This window comes from Lathyrus oleraceus, chromosome 1 (genome assembly GCF_024323335.1).
Source record: "Lathyrus oleraceus cultivar Zhongwan6 chromosome 1, CAAS_Psat_ZW6_1.0, whole genome shotgun sequence".
NCBI lineage: Eukaryota > Viridiplantae > Streptophyta > Magnoliopsida > Fabales > Fabaceae > Lathyrus > Lathyrus oleraceus.
The window spans coordinates 23,623,833-23,640,067 of NC_066579.1; the positions used below are offsets into that span (position 1 = coordinate 23,623,833).

The window sequence follows — 16,235 nt, forward strand, 5'->3', positions numbered from 1 at the left end:
CAACTTAGTCAAGATACTATATTTCTTAAAAATAGGTTTACTACTCTAACGCAATGCGCGCCTTTTTATAAGTGACAATAAGAGGGTTTGATTAGGGAGTACAACTCGGTTCTGAATACGCGAAAGCGACAATTCCTGTTAAATGAGTTCTTTTCGAAGTAGGAAACACTTCCCATAAGTAGCTCTACTAGCAAGTACTTGGATTATCAATTAATTACGTAAATTACATTCGACCCTGTCTTTATTAATTAATTTTTATTCAACACTTTACTTTTCATTGCACACTACAAAAAAACCTATTTTGATTGCCTTTGATAAACACCATAACAATAGATTACGATAGATTGACACTTGGTCTCTGTGGATTCGACAATCTTTTATATTACTCTGACGCGTTCGTACACTTGCGAAAAGCACGCATCAAGTTTTTGGCGCCGTTGCCGGGGACCAATTTCGTCAAATTTCATTTTCCTGTTGTTATATCGTTTAGACTTAGGCTATTTCCCGCCGGTCAATGCGAAGAACTCGCAGCACCGAAAGTTTAAATTTAGTAAACCCTCTGGCGGAACCTGAACGTTACGCTCGCGCACGTTTATTCTTTCATAGAATTAAGAGAGCTATGGCCGAAGATCAAAACCAAAGACCTCTTAAAGATTTTGCTCAACCATCTAATGAAGAACCTAGTTCTAGTATAGTAAACCCAACCATCCCAGCTAATAATTTTGAACTTAAACCATCCCTGTTGCAACTAGTGCAACAGAGACAATTCGCGGGTCTCGCTACCGAGAACCCTAACCAGCATTTAAAAATATTTCTTCAATTGGCAGACACTTTTAAAACCAATGGAGCTTCTCCTGAGGCAATACATTTAAGATTATTCCCTTTTTCCCTCAGAGATAAAGCCCTATCATGGTTAGATCCCCTTCCACCCAATTCCATTACGACTTGGGATAACCTTAGAAGAGTTTTTCTTGCTAGATATTTTCCCCCGAGTAAGACCGCCGTTCTACGAAACCATATAACTAGATTTACCCAAAACCAAGGAGAATCGCTGTTCGAAGCTTGGGAGAGATATAAAGAGTTGTTACGAGCATGCCCACATCATGGTTTAGAAAATTGGTTAATCATTCAAACCTTCTATAATGGACTTCATTACAACACAAAGATGACCATCGACGCTGCCGCAGGCGGTGCTCTGATGAACAAACCTTATCCTGAAGCTAGTGCCCTCATCGAAGATATGGCTCAAAACCATCAATCATGGGGAGTCGAACGAGCGACAGTTGAGAAGAAGGAAGCCCAAGGAGGAGTGCATGAACTATGCTCTATAGACATGATGCAAGCTAAAATGGACGCATTAGCCCTCAAGGTCGAGCATATGTGCATAAACCCGAATACTGTAGCCGCAGTTTCGTCGGTAGAATGTGGAACCAAAGGACACCAATCTGCAGAATGCAGTCTATTAAACGAAAGGACACCAATCTGCAGAATGCAGTCTATTAAACGAAACCCACTCTGAGCAAGTGAACTACACCCAAGGGAACCCATACTCAAATACCTATAACCCTGGATGGAGGAATCACCCGAACTTCTCCTATAAAAACAATAACCCTATTCAAAATAATGCACCTCCGAGACCTAGTTATCAAGCCCCTAGATCGAATCAACCTATGCAACCTGTGCCACCAAAGCCGAGCCTTGAGAAAATTATGGAAAATTTTATCACCGCTCAAACCCAATAAAACAAGGAGTTCATGAACCAAAACATTCATGTTAACGAATTGATTACTCAGTTAGGAACCAACGTTGACCAAATAGTTACTCATACCAAAATGCTTGAAACCCAGATCTCTCAGGTAGCTTTAAACCAAGCCCCTCAGACTACTCCTGGAGGACAATTCCCTGGACAACCTCAACAAAATCCGAGAGGACAAGCCAATGCCATTACCCTACGAAGTGGGAACGCTTATGATGAGCCACCAAACCCTAGATTGAGTGAACTCGAAACTTCTAAGGAATGTACCAAACCCCCGGACGAAGTAAAGGAACCAGAGGAATCTGAAAACCAGGAAGGTCGAGATAAAGGATAAGAACCTAAAGATAAAAGTTACGTACCACCCCCGCCATATACCACCTATACCATATCCGCAAGGACTCAAACAAACCCAAATCAATAAACAGTATCAAAAATTTATTAAAGTTATAGAAAAACTTCATGTAGAAATCCCTTTCACAGAAGCCATCACCCAAATACCTTCTCATGCAAAGTTTCTCAAAGACATCCTTACCAATAAACGTAGACTCGACGATCCAAAGCCTTTGGAATGTAATGCTATTTCCAAGGACAAATTAGCAAAGAAAGATAAAGATCCTGGAAATTTCTCCATTCCTTGCCTTTTGGGTAATCATGTCATCGAAAAAGCTTTTCTAGACTTAGGAGCTAGTGTGAGCTTAATGCCTTTAGCAATTTGTGAGAGGTTAAACTTAGGAGAATTACAACCCATTAAGATGTCACTTCAGTTAGCCGATAGATCTGTTAAATATCCGATAGGCATTTTAGAAGATGTCCCTGTTAGGATATGTCAGTTATTTATCCCTACTGATTTTGTTGTCATGGACATCAAAGAGGACAATGATATACCAATCCTTCTAGGTAGACCATTCTTATCGACTGCAGGAGCCATAATAGATGTCAAGAAAGGAAAGTTGACATTTGAGGTAGGCGACGAGAAAATAGAATTTATACTTTCGAAATTTCTTATGGCACCTGTGATGGGAGACTCGTGTTATGCTTTAGATATCATTGATGAATGTGTTAGAGAATTAGAACAAAAAGAAATTATAAAAACAATTAAGTTACCATCAACCCCCATAAAGGAAGATGATGACTTTAAAGAACCTTACATCGATGATAACCTTTACGAATGTTTATCCCTTACCCCATATCCTATGCCATGCCCTAAGAAACCAACCTTAGAACTTAAGGAACTGCCTAAGAACCTGAGATATGAGTTCCTCGATGAAAAGATGAACCGTCCAGTTATAGTTAGTGCTACCTTGAGCCAAGAGGAAACGAACCAACTTTTAGACGTTTTACGAAGATATCCCTCAGCCTTAGGATATAATATCTCTGACCTGAAAGGTATAAGCCCATCCGTATGCATGCATCGGATTTCGCTCGAAGAAGATTCAAAAGCCTCTAGGGAACATCAGAGAAGAATAAACCCTATAATGAGTGATGTTGTTAAAAAGGAAGTTCTTAAGTTACTTGAGGCAGGTATAATCTACCAGATCTCGGATAGTAAGTGGGTGAGCCCTGTGCATGTAGTACCTAAAAAGGGAGGCATCACAGTCGTGCAAAATGATAAAGGCGAACATGTAGCAAAACGTTTAGAAGGAGGATGGCGGATGTGTATAGATTATAGAAAATTAAATAAAGCAACTAGGAAGGACCATTTCCCTTTACCATTTATAGACCAGATGTTGGAGCGTCTAGCCAGACACTCTTACTTCTGCTATCTAGATGGATACTCTGGATTCTTCCAAATACCTATTCACCCCGAAGATCAAGAAAAAACTACCTTTACATGCCCTTATGGAACTTTTGCCTACAGACGAATGCCGTTCGGCCTCTGTAATGCCCCAGTTACTTTCCAACGCTGCATGATGTCAATCTTCGCAGATTACCTAGATGGGATCATGGAAGTGTTTATGGACGATTTCTCGGTTTGCGGATTCGATTTCCCCGATTGCCTTGCTAACCTTGAGAAAATCCTGGAGAGATGCGTGGAGGTGAACCTCGTGCTAAATTGGGAAAAATGTCATTTCATGGTAACCGAAGGAATAGTTTTAGGACATATAGTTTCCGAAAAAAGGTATAGAGGTAGATAAAGCTAAAATAGAAGTTATAGAAAACCTAAAACCACCAAAAACCATCAGAGAAGTCCGAAGCTTTCTAGGACACGCTGGATTCTACCGGCGTTTTATTAAGGACTTCTCCAAAATAACCAAACCTTTAACCGGACTTTTAATGAAAGATGCTGAATTCATTTTCGACGAAAAATGTAATGACGCATTTAATCTTTTAAAGCAAGCATTAGTATTTGCACCCATTATGAAACCACCTGATTGGTCGGAACCTTTTGAGATAATGTGCGATGCTAGTGATTATGCAGTTGGAGCCGTTCTAGGACAAAAGAAAGATAAAAAATTACATGCCATTTATTATGCCAGTAGAACCCTAGATGCTGCCCAACTTAACTATGCAACAACTGAAAAAGAATTACTCGCTGTAGTTTTCGCTATAGACAAATTTAGATCTTATCTAGTAGGAGCAAAAATTATTGTTTACACCGATCATGCTGCCATTCGTTACCTATTAAGTAAAAAAGACGCCAAGCCCAGGTTACTCCGATGGATTCTATTACTACAAGAGTTTGATTTAGACATAAGAGATAAAAAAGGCACTGAAAATGTAGTGGCCGATCACCTTTCTAGGCTAGAACATCTAAAACCAGAACTAGTACCCATAAATGATGATTTCGCCTATGATAGACTAATCGCTAGAGTAGAAACCATTGAAGACAATAACCTAGATCCTTATGAGCACCCCCAAAATTCCTTAGCAATAAGTAACGTACCCTGGTATGCAGATTTCGTTAATTACCTAGCCGCTGATATAGTACCCCCTGATCTTGACTACCACCGCAAGAAGAAATTCTTCCACGATGTGAGAAACTTCTATTGGGACGAACTTCTCCTTTTCAAAAGGGGTAAAGATGACACTTTTCGCCGTTGCGTTCTAGAAGAAGAGGTAAATAGTATTATCAAGCATTGTCATTCTGCACCCTATGGTGAACATGCGAGCACCTCTAAGACATACGCCAAGATTCTTCAAGCTGGCCTATTCTGGCCTACCATGTGGCGTGATGTCTATGCTTGCATTGTCAAATGTGATAGATGCCAACGCACTGGAAACATTTCAAGACGAGATGAAATGCCCTTAAGAAACATTCAGGAAGTAGAACTCTTTGACGTATGGGGTATAGATTTTATGGGACCTTTTCCACCATCCTTAGGAAACAGGTATATCTTAGTAGCCGTAGACTATGTGTCTAAGTGGATTGAAGCTATAACTGCACCCACAAACGACACTAGGGTAGTAATCAAATTATTTAAAAACTATATATTCCCTAGATTTGGAACACCACGTTTAGTCATAAGCGATGGAGGATCACACTTTATATCGAGAATATTTGACAAACTTTTAAGAAAATATGGAGTTAGGCATAGAGTAGCAACACCATACCATCCACAAACTAGTGGCCAAGTAGAAGTATCTAATAGGGAGGTAAAACAAATCCTAGAGAAAACTGTTTCTATTTCTAGGAGAGACTGGTCTCAGAAGCTTCAAGAAGCATTATGGGCCTATAGAACCGCTTTCAAAACCCCTATAGGAACTACTCCTTACCAACTAGTCTATGGAAAATCTTGTCACTTACCATTCGAATTAGAGCATAAAGCCTATTGGGCCATTAAAACTTTGAATTTAGACTACCTAGCCGCTGGAGAAAAGCGTACCCTAGACATTTATAAATTAGAAGAGCTTAGGCAATCTGCCTACAAGAATGCAAAAATATATAAAGAGAGGACAAAAGCCTATAACGACAAAAGAATAGTAAAGAAAAACTTCAATAGAGGCGATTCTGTTCTCCTTTTCAACACTAGGTTGCGACTCTTCCCTGGAAAGCTACGTTCAAGATGGACTGGTCCTTTCGAAGTATCCAAGATTCTGAGATCCAGAGCCGTAGAAATCAAGAACGATACCTATAGTCCATTCATTGTAAATGGACAAAGACTGAAGCTCTACGAAGGAGGAGACATTCCATCATACTACTCGAGCCACATCCTGATTGATCCACCAATTCCTACTACTACAGGTGTATAAATTCCAATCGTCAAGCTATTGACGTTAAACAAGCGCTGCGTGGGAGGCAACCCATGGTTTTTCTTTCATTTTACTTTTTCGCATTTATTTAATTTTTTATTATTATTTTTTTTATCATATTTTGCATTAAGACTAAGATTTGAATGGTTTGTATTTTCAGGATCACTTTCTTAACTTTTACCAGGATGCAGGATTTTGATGACATGCATGTGGCCTATAGAGATAATGCTCAGAGGGAGCGTTACATCGCTTTGTATCAGCGCCCTATGGCACCCACACGTTATCCTGACCAGCACTGTATGGAGGCACTGGGTATCGAGCCTAGTATCCGATTCCTTAGCCACCAGCTTCACTGGGACGAGTTTGCTGATGATTTGAGTAACACATATAGGAACCTGACTTTGGAGTTCCTGAGTTCATTTGACTATGACCCATACTCTGGACCAGATGGGTATGCTGCTTTCAGGCTTTTCAGGGTTGAGTACTCCTTCAGCCAGAAAGAGTTCAGCGACTTATTGGGTTTCCAGACTACTCCTGATGCTATCCCGGAGACAACTATGGGATATTTCCTGGGTAAGGAAGTGGAGAAGTTTTGGAGTGATATATCAGGTGGCAGAAGCCAGGATCCATCTATGCAGCTGTCTCATGTCATACATAACCCCTCCTTCAGATACTTTCAGATGATATTAGCACATTCCTTCCTGGGAAGACCGGATGCAGAGACACTACTGAGTGAAGAGGAGATCTTCCTATTATTTTGTGCATCCCAGTCTCGCCCAGTAGCATGTGGGAACTTTTTATTAGACAATCTCAGCGGTATCTCCAGATCCACCGAAGGAGTCATCCATGTTGGTGGAATCATCACACAGATTGCTGTCGCTTTAGGTCTGTCTCGCAAGCTGTTGCATCTTCGGACCTACTGTGGATACACTACCATGGACATCGATTTCTGTTTGACCAGAGGATTGATGAGGAGAGCCTCTTTCCACCCATGTCAGTTCCGATTTCTAGTCGACAGTGAGGCTATCCATTATTTCACACTGTCAGACCCTATGATGACCAGTGTGCATGATCCAGCGAATTGGAGTTATGCTCTAGAGGGCCAGGGAGAGACCGTCGAGGCACCGAGATCGCCACCCGTTGCTGAATACACGCCTACACCACCATCTCCTAGAATCACTGTTTTCTCTAATAATCATTCATTGCAGACACCCGACATACGCACCCAGATTGCTGAGTGTCGTAGAGAGATCGCAGCGCTTAGACAGGAGGTGGCTGACCTAACTTTATAGATGGGAGTGTCTGATCTCACCCATGCTACTGAAGCCGATTGTCTATACCAGGAGATCGCAGAGCTCAGGCAGGAGATAGCCATGCTCCGTGGATCCACTCAGGTAGACGACACCCATACTACCTGATCTCACCATTTCGTTTCATTTTATTTCTCTTTTATATATTTCTCATATTTGCATTACTCATTTTATATTATCACATTTGAATATTATATAAACTACTACTATACATTAGTATTTCTATTTTTATCCATATATGTTTTATATTTATATTTATTTGCATTTTAATTTTTCAGTTATTTATTTATTTATATTTAATTTCTGTTTTTGTTTTTGTTTCAGTTTCACTTTTTTAATTTTCGTTTTTACTTTTATAAAATTATGAAAGTCAAAGAAACTAGGAGAATCACAAGACAAATGCTATCCAGACCCCTCAAAGCCAAAAGACAAGAGAAGCCCAAACCAAAGGACCAAAATCTGGCCCAGCCAGATTTTGCCTTGTGGCGCCCGCCATAGGACCTGTGGCGCTCGCCGCAGCGTCTGTAAATGGTCGGGGCAGACCCCTTTTCTTCACCATTTTTGCAACTTACAACCTCCCAAACCCATTTTTTCACCTTGGAAAAAAGTCCTTGAACCCACAAAAAGCTCATACTTTCCTAACCACCATACCACACAAATCATTATTCCACTTTCCGCTTTCAATTTCATCCGTCGGATTTTGTAAAAATCCAACCTTTTGACCAACCACTTCATCTTCCTCAAAAGCATTTAAATGGAGTTTAATGGATTCATTCTTCAAGGAGGGAAACCAGGGGAGAGACAAAGAAAAATTATTGAACGGTTGCAAAATCGGGAAATCCTCCCGACAAGGTATGTTGACGAAAACTGTCTCTACACTTTAGGTATCTACCATAGCATTTTCCATTTATTAGACAACTTAGGTTTGCATAATTTCTTTATCAACAAAGAACCCACCTATGAGCGGTTGACAATCGAATTTTTAAGTTCCTTAATTTATATTGTCAACCCTAACACTGCTAGCACAGTTGGTACTGTCAAATTTAGAATGTTTGCTGTTGAATACCAATTCAGTACCGACGAACTAGCCAGCTTGTTAGGGATCCCTCATGGGGAAGGTGCTATTTGTGAGGCCCCTTTGGATTCCGAATGGTCTGTTGAGGTATTTTCCTTCTGGGAGCATTTATCAAACACTTCCATAAACTCTTTTGAAGGAGTTCTTGCCTCAACTATCCATAACCCAACCATCAGAGTTTTTAGATATCTGTTGGCATGCACTATTTTTGGCCGGGAGAATCCAAATAAGGTTAATGCTAGAGAGCTTCTATATTTGCAAGGAAGCCTCATAAATAGGCGAATTAATTCGGTTCCGTTCATGCTCGCCCATATGATTTTAACTCTGAATAAAGCGGGACCGATTTCTTTTGGTGGATTGATTACGTTTATTGCTCGGGCACTTAACCTGAACAATGATATGGCTACCCTAGACCCCTTGCCTCCTCGCACAATTAACTTAAAATTTCTGAGAGACATGAAATTGTGCCGCTCAAGGAGAGAAGGAGGTTATACACTTATGGTTCATGGTGTAGCCATCCCATCTATTATTCTACCTTGCACTAGACATACAGATATACGTGATGAGAGGAATTGGACCTACGATTTAGATGCTCCACCTGTTTTGGATCCTCTTCCTCCTAACATTCCTGATGAGGCGGGAGATGACACCGATGATGAATATGATCGGAGAGAGAGATCTCCCGTACCACATGTGTCCCCCCATCATCCTTCACCACCACACACCACACCATCTTCTTCTTCTGCAGGTACCACTCCTGGCTTCTATATTACAGAGGAGATGTGGTGTGACCACCTGGATAGAGAGCAAAGGCGTGACGACCTACTCTCTACCCTCCAGCAACAAATGACGGATAATATGAACTTCATGCAAGAATCACAACGGAGGACAGACAGGTCCTACGACACTGTTCTACAGTCCCTGCAAGTGATCACAGATACACAAGCCCGTCAACAACACTACCACCAGCAACACATTTCTCTCGTAGAAAACACTCAGGGTACCATTTTAGGTCACCTTCGAGACGTGAGGACCGCTCAGGATGCCCTGCAGGCGAGGATGGATCAGAGAGACCGTCGTCGTACCCGATCACGTCGTCCACCTCAGGATGGCGAGGGCACTAGTGGTCAGCAATAGGTTTCCAGGTAACTCTTCCTTATCTTATTTCGAAACATTGAGGACAATGTTCGATTTAAGTGTGGGAGGAGACTCTATCGTCTTTTCTTTATTTTGCTTTTCTCATTTTTCCTTTATCGCCTTTTTCTTTACTGTTTTTAGATAGTTTATTTATTGTTATTTCCTTTTAGTTGTCTATTTTGCTTCTTAGTATAATGCATGATTCTGACGAGTCACCAAATATAGTAGATCCTTAGTACAATCCTACCTCCCCATACCTTTAGCCCCACCAAAAACTTTTGCAAAAGAAAATAGTGTTATTTCGAAAGTTTTCAGGTTTTAAGGACATGTTTTGAGTAAGGATGCGGTGACTTGGGAGAACTTTGCGAAACATCAGTATCTGTTTTAGCACCATAAGCTTCATAAATATAGGAATCATTCCCGAAACCCCATATACCATGGCCTTAATCATCATTTCCGTATAAGTCCTTAGTAGTTTATCTCAGCAGTCAGCTCCGACCTACGCATCCTCTACGTAGGGGACCGATGCAAATAAGTGAATGATCCAGAAAAAATAAAAAAATAAAAGAAAGGAAAAAGGCAACTCCGGTATAGGTGACCCTCACAAAGTCATTTAAACCAAAGAATTGCTACAAAAAGAAAAAGAAAAAGAAAAAGAAAAGCAGTATCCACTGCTAGTTGGTTCAGAGGTATCTGGCACTGAACTCGGTAGGGCGGATTATGATCCGATCCCCCACAACTATAGTTGGGTCCAATAAAAGGGTTTACACATGTTTATGTGCCAGAAACCCCAAGCTCTGATCATAATCACTAACATGCCACTCTACTATGAAGCATGTACGGATAACGAGCTTAATGTGATTGCGTCTGAATGAAAAGGACACAAAAGAGATGAAGAGGCAGGCCTAGGTATTGTGGGATAATATGGGTTGGTAATATAGGAATGAAGTTTATGTCCGTATTCGCAGATTAGTGTCATCATGATACCCTTAGTTCACTCAGTTAGTACCTATCACTACATCCCGACTTGAACTTAGAATTTTTACCTGAAGCACTCGTTTACAGCAGTTTTTCTTTTATGAGCTTTTTAATGTTTTGCTTGAGGACAAGCAAAGGTTTAAGTGTGGGAGAGTTTGATCACACTAAAATTTACGTATTTTCGACTCCGATTTCACATGCATTCTAGCTGTTTTATTATCATTTTTGTTGTGTTATTGGTATGTTTTCCTTTGTTTTCAGGTTTTCACTTTAATCGGAGCCCCGATCGAGAAAAGGAGCGAAAAAGAGCCAAAAACCCTAAAATTCAGCATTTTGCTCTTATGGCCTACCCAATGGCGGGCGCCACAGACCAAGCCATGACGTGTCAAATTCAACTTCCATCAACTCCCACGTTTTCCCACTACTTCCACTAAGGCGCCCCATATTGTGCTTGTGGCGGACGCCATGGCCTTGTGGCGGGCGCCACAAGAGGAAAAACGGTTCCCTCCTATTTTCAAGTTGAAGGGCATCCAAGTCATTTCCATCTTTTTACTTGCCTATAAATAGAAACGCGAATTCACTTTTACAATCACCCAAACTTAGAGCAGAGGCAAACTCAGAAGCAACTTTGTTTCACTTAGGCATATATTCAGTATTTTATAGTGGTAATCGCTTCGCATTGGAGTGTTACCACAATCGTGTAATCAAGTCTGTGATAGAGTCTGTAATCGAGTTTGGAGCACTTTGGAAGGAAGTTAATCCTGCCGCCATTTTCTTTTTCGCATTGCAATTTACTCAGCCCTCCGATTGGAGCAGGTTTTTATTACTCGCCTTTACTTTATTTATTTCCCGCACTCGCTTTTACTTTATTTATTTCCCGCACTCGCTTTACTTTTATTTATTTCACGCACTCACTTTTACTTTATTTATTTCCCGCACTCGCTTTAAATTATTTACTTTCCGCACTCGCACTACTTTTATTTACTTTCCGCACTCGCACTACTTTTATTTATTTTAATGCACTTTTACTTTACCATGTCTAGCTAAATTTATAAGGTTAGAATGTAAGGATCATAATTGAACCGATAATCCGTACAATTGTTCGTAGAAACACTTAAGGGCTATTTTAACTTTCAAATTAAGTTTTCCCGCACTTCAGTCCCGTTGGGTAAGATCGAAAGTCGTCCAACGTCTTTTTAAACTTAATTGTTTTTAACTATTTCAAAAACAGCGAAAGCAGTTTGTTTAGTTCATTAGGAGATTTTAACATTAAGAAGAAAAGAGATTTTAAAACTATTTTTGGACGCGTTTATAAGTTTAGAGTCTGGTTCGTAAGAACCTCTTTTGGTTAAGAAATCCAGATTATAATACTTTTCAACTTAGTCAAGATACTATATTTCTTAAAAATAGGTTTACTACTCTAACGCAATGCGCGCCTTTTTATAAGTGACAATAAGAGGGTTTGATTAGGGAGTACAACTCGGTTCTGAATACGCGAAAGCGACAGTTCCTGTTAAATTAGTTCTTTTCGAAGTAGGAAACACTGCCCATAAGTAGCTCTACTAGCAAGTACTTGGATTATCAATTAATTACGTGAATTACATTCGACCCTGTCTTTATTAATTAATCTTTATTCAACACTTTACTTTTCATTGCACACTACAAAAACACCTATTTTAATTGCCTTTGATAAACACCATAACAATAGATTACGATAGATTGACACTTGGTCTCTGTGGATTCGACAATCTTTTATATTACTCTGACGCGTTCGTACACTTGCGAAAAGCACGCATCAACACTTCCTTTAATGGCTTTTTGTGAAGTGTATTGGATGTCATACTCTGTCAGCATCATTTGCCACCTAGCAACCCTGCTGGCTTTTTAAAAGTATACTTGACTTGATCCATCTTTGATATCAATAGAGTCGTGTGAGTCAACATATACTGTCTTAGTCGGTGAGCAGCCCATGCCAAATCGCGGCAAGTTTTCTTGAGAAGTGAGTATCTTTGTTCACAGTCGGTAAACATTTTGCTAAGGTAGTATATTGCATGCTCTTTTCGACCTGACTCGTCATGCTGACCGAGCACACAACCCATTGACCTTTCTAACACAGTCAAGTACATGATCAACGGTCTTTTCCTCTCGGCCTGCAGACTGACCCCGATCTTGATCTCTTTCTTATCGTCTTCGGTACCAATGTTGATGGTCTCAACCACCTTCTGATAAGGTGTGATAGCTCGGTCCTCCTGTTTCAACAACCTGGCTAACTCCTCAGGCAATTCACAATCTTCCTCAACCCCTTCTTCGGCTTGATAGATAGGATTGTCGAAGTCATACTTGGCCATAGCAGTGTCGTTAGCAGTGAGATCAGGGTGATCAGTTTTACGAGGTGTTTTTTGGAAAGAAAAACGAAAAAGAAACATTGCCGTTTTTGTAAAAGTAAAAATAATTGAAAGAAATAGAACACAAAATTGTTTGCAAAAGCTGTCCTTTATTGATGATGAAAATAATTGCGAAATGTAACTAAATGGATGGCCCTACAAATGAGTCATTACACCTTGGTCAAAGTGTAAGACTTTGTTATGCATGTGATAAAAGGAAAACAATAAAAATTACTCCTTCAGTAGAGTAAACCAGATGACTTTTTCAGACGACCAATTGTCGAGCTTTTCTCCTGGGACACACGGGCGAATCCAGCTATCTAAGTCACAGTCACTGTCAGCCTTGTCTTCATCTGCAACATTGACGGTGTGGGGAGAAACCAAACCCCCGCTGGAGAAAGTATCGGCTTCATTCTTCTGAGACCCCGAAGTATACCCCAATCCAAACTTGTCTTCTTTTATGATTGGCTCCACAAATTTGCCCCAGCCTTGGGCATTACCAGCCTTAACCACTTGAAAAACTTGCTTGTATGAAGAGATAGAAGTCCCGACCTTCTCAGACTCAGGTGAAAAGACAGTTTCGGGCGCGACCTCACTGATGTTTATGGCTTCGAAGCCCTGACACAACATCTCATGAATCTCGCCATCCATCTCCACATACTTAAATATAGACAGGTGGCTAACAAAAATATCCTCTTCACCACAGACGGTGACGATCTGACCTTCTAGTCCATATTTGAGCTTCTGGTGGAGAGTAGAAGTAACAGCACCGACATCATGAATCCAGGGTCGACCTAGCAGACAGCTATAGGCAGGCTGGATATCCATCACATAAAAGGTACTCTTGAATACCTGCGGTCCAATCTTAACTGGCAACTCAACTTCGCCACAAACAGCTCGCTTAGAGCCATCAAAATCCCTTACAACTAAATTACTCGGCCTCAGGGTGGCGTCATCGCAATCCAACTTCGTTAAGGCTTTCTTTGGGAGAACATTCAGAGAAGAACCTGTATCAACCAAAACATGGGAAAGCACCGTCCCTTTGCATTCCATTGTGATATGCAAGGCTTTATTGTGATTCCTGCCCTCAGATGTTAGGTCATAATCTATGAAACCTAGCACATGGCTAGTGTGTACATTTGAAACTACCGACTCCAGCTGGTCAACAGTTATCTCTGGGGGAACATAAGCCATATTCAGTACTTTTAACAAGGTTGCTCTGTGTGCCTCAAAGCACATCAATAGTGAGAGAATGGAGATCTTTGAGGGGTGTCTGATTTAGCTGGTCGACTACCTTGTAGTCACTTTTCTTGATAATCCTCATAAACTCATCCACTTCCTTCTCGAATGCGGTCTTAGGAGGAGCTTCCTTGGTAGTAACCTCTTCGGTGGATACCTGTTTTCCTTTAGCCTTGGCAGCTGCCTCAGCTTCAGCATTCGTGCGCAATGTTGATGGTGCAAATAGGCGTCCATTGCGAGTGAAGCCACCAATTCCTCCAACATTGTCTACATCGGAGCTACCAATGTCAATGTCTTCTTCGTTAACTTTCTGCCCCTGGCAGTAGATATCAGCCCCATAGTGCCACGGGATAGCACTGCCTTTCTCATACGGAACAGGTCCTGGTACCGTGATGGTGACCGGACGAATCAAAGTCGGTTGAGGGTTGTTAGAGTAAATTGGTGCTGGACTTTCTGGGAAATATATTGTTGTCGGAGCGGGTCTCTCGGGAACATATATTTCTTCAGGAGTGAAAAAAACGTTACTGTCGACACATCATTCTTCACTGGACGAGTCTGATCGAACTGAAGACAACCTTCATCTATCAGTTGTTGAATACCCCTTCTCAAACTATCACATCCGTTCTCGGCGTCTTGACAATTTCTGCACTCTTCCCCACATCCCGGGAAAATCCATCCTTTCAAGAGTCGGTCTTTGACCACCGATAGCGAAGTCTTCACTTTAGTCACATCAGAAACCAAATTCAAAGTTTACCCACTATCAACAACATTAATCCTCTGCCCGCCGTGAGCTGGCATCGGGTTTTGGATAACATTAGGCACCGGAGAAAAATTGATGGCCTGGGCATCTCTCAAATCTTGTACCTTTAGCTGGAGAGCCTTGCAATTATCTGTAGTATGGCCAGGTGCGTTGGAGTGAAAAGCACATCTGGCGTTGACATCATAACCTCTAGGCAGATTGTTGGGATCGACCGGTGGGGATAGAGTTCTCAACGTAACCAGATTCATGTCAATCAGCTTGGGAAGTAATACAGAATAAGGCATTGGGATTGGCTCAATGACACGGTCCGCCTGCCTTGGACGTTGTTGATAGGGTCTCTGCTGACCTGGATTACCTCCTTGTTGTTGATTGTTGTACCTGGGTTGCTGTTGCGGATGAAACTGCGGTTGAGGAACAGGTGTTGGAATAGTGACTGCGGCCACTTGATCTTGATAATAATTAGGGCGCCCTCTGCCCCTGCCTCTGCCGGCATATACAACGCTCATCTCACCTTCTCTTCTTCGCTGACCGTTACCAGCAAACGGTTTCTTGGGAACTGATGATTTGGAAGCACTGTTGTCTTGAATTTAGCCCATCTTCAACAGACTCTCGATCCTTTCTCCAGCAATCACTATCTCTGCAAAGCTGATTGACGGGCAAGCAGCCAATCTCTCGATATAATTGCCTTGAAGAGTGTTCATGAACATGTCCTCCATCTCCCTTTCAGACATAGGGGGTTGGACGGATGCAGCAATCTGTCTCCAACGCTGAGCATATTCTCTAAAGGTTTCCTTGGCAATCTGAGACATTCCTTGCAACAAGGTCCGATTTGGAGCCATGTCCAAGTTGTATTGATATTGCTGGACAAAAGCCTCTGCCAAGTCTTTCCAGCTCTTGATGGTAGTACGAGACAAATGAGAATACCATTCACGAGAAGCTCCAGTTAAACTGTCTTCAAAATAGTACATCCACAACTTTTCATCTTCAGTGTGAGCTCCCAACCTTCCCAGATAAGATTGGAGATGAGTGCGTGGGCAAGAAGCCCCGTTGTATTTCTCAAAAGTAGGGGGTTTGAACTTGTGAGGGATCCTTACTCCCTGAACCAGACCAAGATTGGTGAATCAAAACCTAAGGAATTTTGAGACTCCAAAGATTTGAGCTTCTCAGCAAGCTCATCCATACGGCGAGTGGTCTCGAGGGCCTCGTCGTGCAAAGAAAATTGATCATACTGATAATCTTCAGTAACGGGGTGCCCGTTAATCCGAATCCCTTGATTCACATTGTACCTTCCGCCAATACCATTCCCAACATTTCCCGTGTTGCCAACATTACCCGCGTTTCCAGTGTTCACAGGGTTATCAGCGTTCCCAGGGTTACCAGGGTTCCCAGGGTTCCCCTCAGCACT

At 41.5% G+C, this 16,235-nt stretch overlaps 1 non-coding gene across 1 annotated transcript; it reads right to left on the reverse strand.

The window, feature by feature from the left end:
- Nucleotides 1–1,003: 1,003 nt before the first annotated feature.
- On the reverse strand, nucleotides 1,004–1,110 carry LOC127116524 (small nucleolar RNA R71). Its single transcript, XR_007801352.1, has one exon. It is a non-coding gene; the product is annotated as a small nucleolar RNA R71 (small nucleolar RNA).
- Between the last annotated feature and the right edge of the window lie 15,125 nt (nucleotides 1,111–16,235).